Source organism: Agelaius phoeniceus, chromosome 2 (genome assembly GCF_051311805.1).
Source record: "Agelaius phoeniceus isolate bAgePho1 chromosome 2, bAgePho1.hap1, whole genome shotgun sequence".
NCBI lineage: Eukaryota > Metazoa > Chordata > Aves > Passeriformes > Icteridae > Agelaius > Agelaius phoeniceus.
The window spans coordinates 53,121,253-53,132,658 of record NC_135266.1 but is presented as its reverse complement, the minus strand read 5'-3'; positions in this window follow the sequence as shown (position 1 = coordinate 53,132,658).

Here is an 11,406-nt window from a genome sequence, read left to right as displayed (position 1 = left end):
TGAATGCACTAAGGTGCTATAGAACAAAATCCTTATTGGAATCCATAATGTTACAAATGAAGGATAAATCTATAGAAAGTGAGATGGGAGCTTTCATTTCTTTAGATCTATATTTAATTGTTTCTAATCAAGAAAAGAAATTATCATTACTGCAGTAGACTTCTGCTTCTTTCTGAAAGTTTATGTTTTTCCTGCTTGGAGTTCATCATGTGTTGCTACTTATGTGGAGGTATAAATCTAAGATAAATGAAGTGAAAATATTTTTGTTTAATAAAAAATTATGAAAAAGTCATTTTGCAAAGAAAGTATAAGATATAGAGATGGATGAACAGAAGGGTGGCAAAATTAAGTTCTGTTAAAATTTACTTGATAAAAAAGGTAATGTATATTTAGTCTTCTTGAAGCAATGGATTCTCTAACATGTAGCACTTGATTCTCAGCTCAGTAAATTACATTTTTTGCAGTTTATTCCATATTTTGTTAAAAGTAGGCAATGAATATTTAAAGCTATTGTTTTGATCATAAAGGCTCCATGAAAAAAAAGCAAACTGAATAAAGAATTTAACAAATACTTCTGAAAAGAATTGTGTTTCTTCTCCCTAGTGTGTTTCATGGACTTAAGTTTTATAGCTTTCTTGCTGACACCATTTAAGAGTGTTGCAGTCCAGCAATATTGTATATGTGTGCATGCACTGCCAACTATTAAGGTGAGTAGGTGCCATTTAATTGCAACAAATTCAAGATACTAATTCAAGTTCTTCCTCGGGTACAGGAAACCAAGTGTCTCAGATCTCAAGCAAAGTTTTCCTAGCAGTTTAATCTATCCCATGTGTGTGCACAGTCTTTGTTGTCTACCTCTTACTTTTTTCCATTCTCCATCTTTTTGCAAGTCAAAAAAGAAGCATTGTGGTACTATTGAAAGTAAAACTTGTTAATTGTGCTTGGATGAATCCCAAACTATGAATACTAAAAATTAAAAAAAAATAAGAAAAGTATTGCTTTGACCTCACAAAATAATTAAATGTTGATATCATATTTCCAGTGAATACAGTATTCTTATTTCAAATTATATCTGCAGCTGAAAGATCCAAAATATGAATTGCATGAACTGTATGGAAATGTTTGTGTCAAAATTTTGTTCTTGTTGGAAGTGATGGGCAGATGTGGATGTTGTCAGGAACAAGACCTCACGTCAAGACACTGTTGGTTTGGTTTTACAGGTGTGTTCCTCTAAGGTGTCTTTCCTGCAGGGCTGACTCCTGTGTTATGCTCAGAGGAACAGGTTTTGTCTACAGTCCTGATTTAGGCTGCAATGGTCAAGTGCAAGACTGCCCAGAAGGAACACCCAGGCAGCATGAATTTCAACATTAACATACCTTATTACTTCTTTTCCTTTATCTTGACTCTCTTTTTGCCACCTCCTTTTCTATGCCCCGATCTCCTCCTAATTGACCTCAATTACTTCTTCCCTATTGATCCTTGTTTTGCTGCATCCTTATCCCAACTGTTTATTTCTGTGACCATTCCTCATGTTGCCTCAGCCTCAGTGTAGGTCATTGCTGACATGATTGCCTTGTCACTGCTTGCTGGTGAGAAGCTGCTATCCTGAAGGTCCCAAGTTATGCCTCCAATTAGCTGTGAAATTTGGCCATTTCTTGGATAATTCTGCCTTAACCACCTCTGCACCCCACGCCATGCCTCATGGTGCTCTCTGTAATTTATTTCAGCTTCTCGTACTGTTATCTGTCGCATCCAGCCATTTCCTATGCCGTGCTGTGTCCAGCTCAGTTAACTTTATCTCAGGGCACGGTTATAGCCAACAGCATAGCCGTGGGCTTGCAACCATAACAAGATTCCACCCTTTATGTAAGTTCACCGCTGTTTAAAGCCAATCTTCATGTCCATGGACACTTAGGTACAGACTTTTTACTGTACTATTAACACAGGCAACTAAGGGGACTAAAATGCCAATGATAGAAGTTCAAATTTTTATGGCACAGATAGACATAAATGCCCATCACTTTTGTGCCCCTCTTCCTAACATACCTGTGGTCAGTTAACTTTTCCAGTAATACCACTAAAAATATTTGGCATTGAGAGATGTCAGATAACTATTAGAACCATCTGGCTTTGATTCCTTTTCTCAAACATTCTAGCCCTCCATAAAATTTTACTTCTATGCTATTACCATATTTATATATCATCACTTTATGTCATGTTTTACTAGTTGCTTGTTTCTTTATCAACTTTGACATCATCTTCTCACTGAAATTATCCATACTGTAAAAACATGCTTTAACATCTCTTATTAGGGAAAAAAAATTCTCTTCTAGACTTTTAGTGTAAATGATCCTTACAAAGTTTGAACAAGGAAAAAAGTTACAAAGCTGTGGCTGAGAATTTGGCAGTCCATTGTATTTATGTTTTCTGTATGAAGATTTGTCATCAAGTATGAGAATGAAAAATTTTAGCTAATTAAAAAAATAGTCTATATTTGTGAACACTGCAAACAATATATTTCATTATGTTAAAATGTTATTAAAAGCAAACTGTGATTTAAGAAGTTAATTAAAAAATGCACTCAAAGTCAATTTTGCTTTCAGAGGTATTGATTATTCCTTCAGTGCTGTTCATTTTAGCTATAAAGAAAATTACCACCAATTGCTGGAGTTTTACTTTGAAAACTTAAAATTATTATTGCTATTTTAGATATGTATTGCATTTTATTATTTCTTTATGAAAGAAAATGTAGCTGAAACATACCTATTAGTTATTACAATTTTGTACACTAAACTCCACAAGATATTTGTATATTTTCCTAGCGTGGAAATAGACCATCAGTGAATCTGGTTTTCTGAACGCATATTGTCTGGAACTTGACCCTTTTCTGAGTGTTTCTAACAATTAAAGTGGTTTTGAGTTTACTGCTAATAAACAGAGAAAATGCAAAGTTTATAATCTCTAGTTCCCCTGCACTGTCTTCAGATCCTTTTTCAGGTATAGTTTAGGTTTTAAGGCAGATTTTAAATGATAATTATGTGGCCAGAAGACAGAAATTGGTAAGAACATAGGACAGAGTAAGCTTAAGGTCATGCAAGTTGCAAATGAGTTCCAGACAGCACACACTAAAAATCTGTTGTGCTCAGATATCACATGTGGTTTTGAAAGTTAAATCTGTGCTTTGCATTATAGTCAATGGTAAGATTTGGCACCATCAGTTGCCTTGCCATTCAAAGTGATGTGACAGATATAACACAGTTCCTGTGCCCTCCTTCTCTCCTTCAAATTACAGCTGTGTGAGGCACTTAAAGACATGTCTTCTACTGATGATATTTTTTTAAATATTTGTCATATTTCATTTACTAGTTAGTGCCTATTTGTTAGGAATTTTTTCGCAGTGTTTTAGGTATTTTTTGCTATGGTGTATTCAAACCTTGTAGAAGTCTCTGATTTTCCTTTGCATTGTGTTCTGTTTAGACAACAGAAATTCTTTAATCCTGTATTAGCTCTTAACCAAGTGTATTATATGGACAGATAGAAATATGATGTCTGAGTCTCAGATGTGCTTGAAAGTTGGATGGCACCGCAGCCACAATGTTCTCTTGTCAGTACTTCCTTACTTGTAATTTATTAAACTGTTTATTTGGATTTATATAGATGCTAGAAAGAATAACTGGTCAAAAAACTCAAATTCAATGAAGTTAGTGTCCAACAGAAATGACTGAAGCACAGACTAACCTCATTAGACTTCCATGTCATATTATTCCTCCTTGATAGAAAGCTACCTGTGTGGATAAAAGTCTAACTTGGTAATGTGCCCTGCAGTGCATCGTGTATGGAATAGTTTTAGCCAAGTGAGACTGAGAAGTAAAAGTCCTCTGTGACTGAAAAGTGATGCTACAGAAATGGCCATATAAATGATGAAATAAAAAATGGTTAAGAAGGGAAATTAAAACCAAAACAAAATAAAAAAATAAGCAAATAAACACTTCTCTTGCACTTGATTTGGCAATTGTTATGTTCCTTCTGTTGCTCTAAAGGTTTTTTGATCTTCATGCACTTTTTGGCAACAGTATTTTGGCAACATGATGGAAGGAACTGGAAGAAACTAAGGTGTCAGAAGACATGACAGAAGAAATCTTTTCATGAAACATATGTCTTCTGTTAGAGTTGGGCATAAGTTCACTAATAAAGATCTACAGAATCTTTCTTCCTCCTCTTTTATTGTAATTTGTATGGTTTATTTTGCATTTAAAAAATCTATGCAGAAGGTTTTTGAAGTATTTTTCAGGATTTTATTTTCATTGAAAACAGAGAATAATGGTTTGTAATGTGTTAGCCTGCATTTAATAAGATAACTCAAAATCATAAAAAAGTACAGAACTATGTTGTTTTTTTTTTAATTCTTGTTTGAGCTGCCCAAATAGCTGCTTGTATAGAAATTTGAATCAATAACACAACATGTAATAAAAATAATATATTTTTCTGTCAAACAAGCATCTCCCATTATGATCCTCAGATATAATTTATCCAGAACTGTATAGTCCAGAAAACTCAAGACTGCCTTCTGAGTTGTCTAAGAGCTCAAATCCCTTTGTTTTTGCTCCCATCTAGATAAGTCATATTTGTTAGGTATCTCTGCTCACTTTCACCAGACCACTTGGGCAGAAAAGGAATTATTTTTGCTTGATTATTTGGTTTGATTTCTGTTTGTTTGCTTACTTTTGCAGAAGCAATTATAGCTGTGTACTCCAAAATATATCAATTCAATTTCATGACAAAAACTAATTCAATTATGTTAAAAGCAAAATCTCTTCTCTTGTAGTTCCAAAATTGTTTCATCTAATTACTCTCAATATACTTTGTTTATGAATTGCTCATTTGGAAACAGTAAAAAAAAATCATTTACAAAGCATTGCTATAACAAACATGTTTCCAGCATGATTAACATTCTCCATTAATAGAAAGAAACTAACTGAAAGTGTTGTAAGAAATTAATTTGAGTTGAAATTTGGAAAGGAATTTAGGCACTGCAGCATATTATTGTTCCTCATTTTTAAGTCTATTTTGAAGATATGTTCATTGTAGACTGAAATCCCAGTCAATTTTGGTGGACTATTAGCTTCCTAAATGAAGTGACATATTTGAGACTGACTAGAGTGCTGAATGATGAGCCAATGGTTAGCCAGTAGTGAGAAGTATCTGTTCAGTGCCATTCTCTTCAGACAATACCAGTCCCCAGGGAGGCTGTTTTCTCCATGCATGATTAACAGTCCTTCTTCTGAAGACACAGAGCACATCAAGAACAGTTTTGTTTCCCTTTCAAGAGAAGTTTATTTTGATATAGTAGCTGTAGATTCAGTTTTAAACATACTTTTTTCTGGTGGGTTTAGTTTTGTTTGGGTTTGTTTGTTTGTCGTATGCCCTGTCCTCCAGTCAATAGATGTTGTGGGATAAATATGCAATTTGAAAAGAGAAATTTAAACTATTTCTTTGTCTTGATAAAAAGAGACAAGCATACATAATCTACTGAATTATCTCATCTATCCACATATAAATTAATTCTGTCCTTTGTAACATCTTAATTTGTTTGGTATAAGAGTTATAAAGATTTAGCTCTCTTCCTGCACATGAAAATGTATTTAATCAGACAGGTTTACTTTGCAATCCATATATCAATATACTTTTAGACAAAATATCATGTGGTTTTGCTAAAAATTCATGGGATTCTTTATGCAACCTCTTTTGTTCTTGTTTATTTATGCATGTGCCATAGCTTCTCCCACAATCCTTTTGATTTCAGATAAATCCGTTGCAGAGCCCTTTCCAGAGAAGATTCTGCTGTGAGAACTGACCCCTTATGTCAATTTAATAGATTGAGGTACACACAATCAAGTAATTTGAAAATATTTACCATTTAATAAGCAGATTGGACGTTGTAACTTTTGAATGGAGAGGTCTATATAATAGAATTGTGGCCAATATTTTTATATTACCTGAGAACAAGAAAAACATGTAGAACAGTCTTCAAAGGTTAAAATTATGCTTAATTTCTTCTTGATTGTAATATGCTCAGTATTTCACCTATAATTAATCTCTTTTTTTACATCCAGATCTCCAAGAACTTACTAGAAATTGTTCTTACAACTGTTAGTTTTCTATTTGAACCAGTTAACCCATCTTAGGTCAAATAATTTTTTTCTTAGTGAAGTAATTGGAGTGTCTACTTGACCTATTGTTGAGTTCTGAAATTAAAATAGGCTGATAGTTTATTTAGCTGTGTCTACATAATAATACCAAAAACATTCTGGGGGAAAATGTCTTTTATCTAGTGCCCCTAAATGCAAGATGAGTGCTTACAAGGTGTGTACATGACCTTGACAGATTTAAGGTTCTTGAATTTTGTTGTTGCTGAGAAGAATCAGTAATATAGAATTAGACATTATTTTAATGATTATTTATCCAGAGAGTGGTCAGCACTGCAACACAAAATGAATTAAGGTACTTCATCTGCTGTTGGACTTTATCTCCAGCTTCTGTAATGAAAATAATTAGGGCTATCTTTCCACAATGTGTAAGCTTTTAATTTCCTTTTTGGTGGTATTTTAATTCTTAAAAACTTCTTGGATACTGAAAAGAATATTTTTTTTTAATTTTTAATGCTACTGATACATGTTATCAAGATAAATTTATGTTCATTACAACATATGGACCAAAATAATATTGATTACCTTTGATAGATGGAAGTTATTAAATTGTGAAATTATTAACCTCTGACATGAATGAGAGCTAAATGTGAATGCTATATTTCAAAGGGCACTGTAAGTTCACTTGTTGAACTTAATAGCTCATTACCTAAGAAATATTGGGCTAGTTATTCTTACCAAGAACTACACATAAATAGATGCAATATGAAACATGACAAAATTAATACCTCGCATAAATCATTGCTATATTGGAACAATATTACTGGAGAATAACTCAAGCCCACTATCCCTACAGTAATTCACATTCAATAAAACAATGCAATATTCATAAATTGGATTTCTAAGTTACAAGAGAGTCAAAGAAAACAGGAGCTCTGATAACGATGTTGGCTGACTGTCTTGCTCATTTAATTACAATGCAGTAATAATTTATCATAAGATTAATAAAATATGACAACTGGTGTGTTTTTTCTGGTGGCACTGCTGGTTCTGCAAATGCCATATGTTATTTGAATTTTATACTATGTTGTGTACTTGTAACCATAAACAGCATTTGTGTGTTATAATTAATCCTGATAAACAAACATCCACATTAGATTATAGTTAGATAATTTTAATTACGTAGATATATTTTCTCTGCATTACAGTGGCACAGATAATTGTCTTGTTATGTTCTCATCCATTCACATCTTCTGATATAGAACACACTTTGATTATGCTTCCCAAAATCTACTGTGGAAATAAGCTACAGTGTGCAGCCTTAGAAGTCTTGCTGGCATACAGATTTGACTGTTACAAGCTGATGCACGATCCATGTATCCAGGATGGAAAATAGCCGTTTTCTGGAAGCCTTTCTGAAGTAGTAACTGCATGAGTAACTGATTGATGCAACCTGAAACAAATGCTTCCCCTGAAATCTGATTACAGGCATGACACAATGGGATACTTTGCAGTCTTAATTTGGCATTTATAAATTTGGCTTTGCCCAAACCCAAAATCTGGATTTGGCATGTAGTGTCAGAAAATCTATTTCTATCCCTTTTTGACTTTAAATCACTAGTATCCCTGTGCTTTGTTTATGTACAGGCTTGCAGGGAGTCTCATTTTGATCCATTTGCAGAACCAATCTCTCTAACCTCGAAGTTGTGTACTGAATCCAATGTCTTCTGAATGGCCATACAGAAATCTCAAACCACAATTAATAAAGTTTGCCACCTGTTTGTCCCTCATAAACTCTAATAAACACGCTCAAAAAATATTATCAGTACATTACTAGTAAAGTAATCCACAATAATAGTGCAGCAGTTGAAAAGCTGAGAGGAATTAAAAATTTAGCATTCATTTATCCCACCCATTTCAGAATTTCAAAGTCATATTTGAAATGAGGATTGAGAGGATATAGGAGTTATTTTCATACTGGTGGTATGTCTTCTAATACATTTAATATTATTTTTCTTATTGCATAAAAGCACCACTTCAAAAGAAGCGGTTTTCTTCTTCAAAAGAAGAAACCAAGAGAATTCATCTGCTTTAACCCAACATCTTTTAATGTAATCTCTAAGGCTTTTTCCTGGGAAGTCCAGGATCTTCCTTTTACCCTGTTGATGTAAAGAGTGGAGTGAACAAAGCTGTTTGACAGCCTGGGCTACTCCTCTGGCTGCAAAGAAATCATGTAAAATAAATAAAAGGTAACAGTTTATCTCCCAGCAGTTATGTAAAATTCAAAAAGTCACAAGTCTTGTCAATAGCTTGGAAATAACACTGCAATCATACTTTTTTAAGTCTGTGGGATGCACGTGCTGGTTTCCTGAAAGGTTCCCAAGGAGGTCACACCAGGGTACTTCTGTGGAAATTCAGAGCTAGGAAGGCACATAGTGAGTTTAGATGATCTATTCACAGCACTTGTGAATCGTAAGGTTTGTACATATTTTAAAATCTAGATTCACTAGATGGTTATCCATAGTCTGTAGTAAATGGGAACACTATGCCTGCACATAACAATTTGAGACCTGTGACATAGCCATGGTTCATAAAACATGATTCTGCTAGAAGTGGTTGTGGCTGGATGAAAGTCAGTAACTCAAAAGAACCAGCAGTAGCCAGGTGGAGAACACACGCTGACAAACTCTGCTGTACATTTCAAGTGTTTGAAAGAGGTTCTGCTCAAGATACCTCTTTGATTGTACCTGTTGCGTTCCAGCTACTTGCAGATCTTTATTTCTGTCACATTTTCTAAGTGTCTCTTTCCTCTTAGGGTAGTAGTTTTTTTGTGTATTTTTTTGAAGGGACGTAAGATGCAACTTTCTGAGAAATCATAATGGAAAAAGACAAGAAAGGTTGAAATTAAGTGAAAATTAAGTGAAAGTCATTACTTCTAAGGATCCCTTTATTCTGTAAAAAAACATATTGACTGGCCTATAAATCAGGCAGGTACTCTTTCTCATAACTGGAATTAATATTCTCAGGACATATATATATATATATATATATATATATATATATATATATAAAATAAATGGTTATTTCTTCTTTATATATTCCAGCTATGTTTTCAGTGAAATATGCCGGAAGTATAAATATATTATGAACCATCCAAATATTGTCATTTTGGGCCTTATTTGCAAGTCAAAATTATCTGAAAATTTGATAAAGGATCTGCTTTTATATTCAGTTTTCTAACAATAGAAAGAAATAATAAAAAGTTCCAGAAATTTAAATTTGCAGATTCCAGTAAGTTTTGTTTTGAGTATATATACATACTTACCTTCTTAGAAATATTAAAATGATAATGATTTACATCAGTATTGTACAGCTGGAAATGACTGCATGATCAAGAGCACTATAGAATTGAATCCCTATCTCTTTTACGAATATATTTTTGCAGGCTGTACGTTGATTTCTAAGCATTTTCAAGTACTCTGCTTTTGTTTAACAGAGGTCTTTCAACTCTTAATGAGTTCTCATATCCTCCTTGATAGTTCTTAAAAACAAATTTCCATTTTTAGATATAGTCTTCTATATGATGACAAGTTTGATTTTAATAATTGAGAGCAGATGCAATGATATGAAAATGATAATACATTTTCTTGATAGAATTGCCTCTTTTTTTTCCCCTCTTTATTAATATTAATGGTGTTAATAATGTATTAGTAGTAGAAGACCAAAATCTATTACAAAAAAACTTGGAACACTTCACCAAATTTTGTAGGACTATACACAATAAAGCTGTCTAAGAAATGATGCAGTTTCTAGTTGAATCTGTTTTTTGAAAAATGCAATCTTAACATTTACATTAAATAAAAATTATTTTATTTTCTTTGTATTTCATTATCATTTTTTCAACCTCATTCCTCTTATATGTTATTTCTAAAAATAATTCATGACTAAGGAAGGAATGTACCTCTGAGGCTGTCAAAAACTGGATGAACTTCTCCTTGATGCAAGTATCTAGTTTTCTATAATTCTAAAGACTGCAAAGTTTCATGAAGAGTTGTTGTACTTCCTGCATTTTCATTTATGATAATAAATATAATATGTAAATTTTTCCCCTCGGCTTTTATTTATCCTTTTAGAGTACTTACATTTAAAATTAGTCCTCTGCATTATTGTGCTAGATTTGCATACCACTTATCTGATTTTAGAAGATGTATTCCCCATTGACTTAGAGTGGTTTTGTGAAGTAAAGACCTCTTTTTGCCAGAACATTTACAGTAATTTATGTTTTAAAATGTAAGAATGTATTGTTATTTTAAGGACATCTATGTCATCTTTGGAGAAAAAAAATAGAAGAGAATTAGGAAAACCATAGTATTGTATTATGCCTGAATGTAGTTTCTCTTGTGATTCTATCAGATATCCTTGCTACAATTTACTGTACTTAATGATCTTAAAGGTTTCTAACCTAAAGGGTTCTATGGGCCTGTGATTGTGTGTGAATCCATATGCATACATGTAGTTATACATATATAAACATTAAAAAATTAAAAGAACATATCATTAGTGGTGAATCTTTGTATTAACTAGTTTTCAGTCTTAATATTTATCTGGAAATGCTTGATTCTTTTTAAGTAAGCCTTTTGCATTAGCAGTAAAATTTACGAATCACTGACTGAGAAGCATAGCTACTCAAATCTCTGCTCATCTCTAGGCATTGTTTGTTCTCAAGTAGTAAAAGGATGAGTGATAAGAATGACATTTCTGTAGGACTAGTCAGGCTAGTAAGGCTGGGGTCCTTATTCAAGATCTTTTGGAGGTCTGAGCTTTAAATATGTGACAGCTGTCTGTATGGCTCCAGGGTGCAGTCATTTAGAATTTACATAAGCATTGTAAATTTTGCAGTAAATGAGCTTCCATACTGATACTCCAGAAATGGTCTTCATTTGTAATTAAATAGAGTGTTGAAAATTTGCCATAGAAATGCAGTTTAATTTGAATAATTAAATGGTGCTTGAAAAATAAACCAATTAACAAAATCTCAGAATATCTTTTTCTAAATTCTTTCAGCAAAATTTCATGTTATGTATAAGTTAGTAAAAGAAGTTAAAAAATAAATATCAAGAACGAAAAGGGTTAAGGCCTTTTTTATTCTCTGATATGTCCTTCTAGTTGCTCTTCGTGTTTGTAAGAGAACACTAAAATTGGTCTGGAATCAATTTAAATTATTTATTATAATTAACAAAATGCAGGAGGGACACAGAAA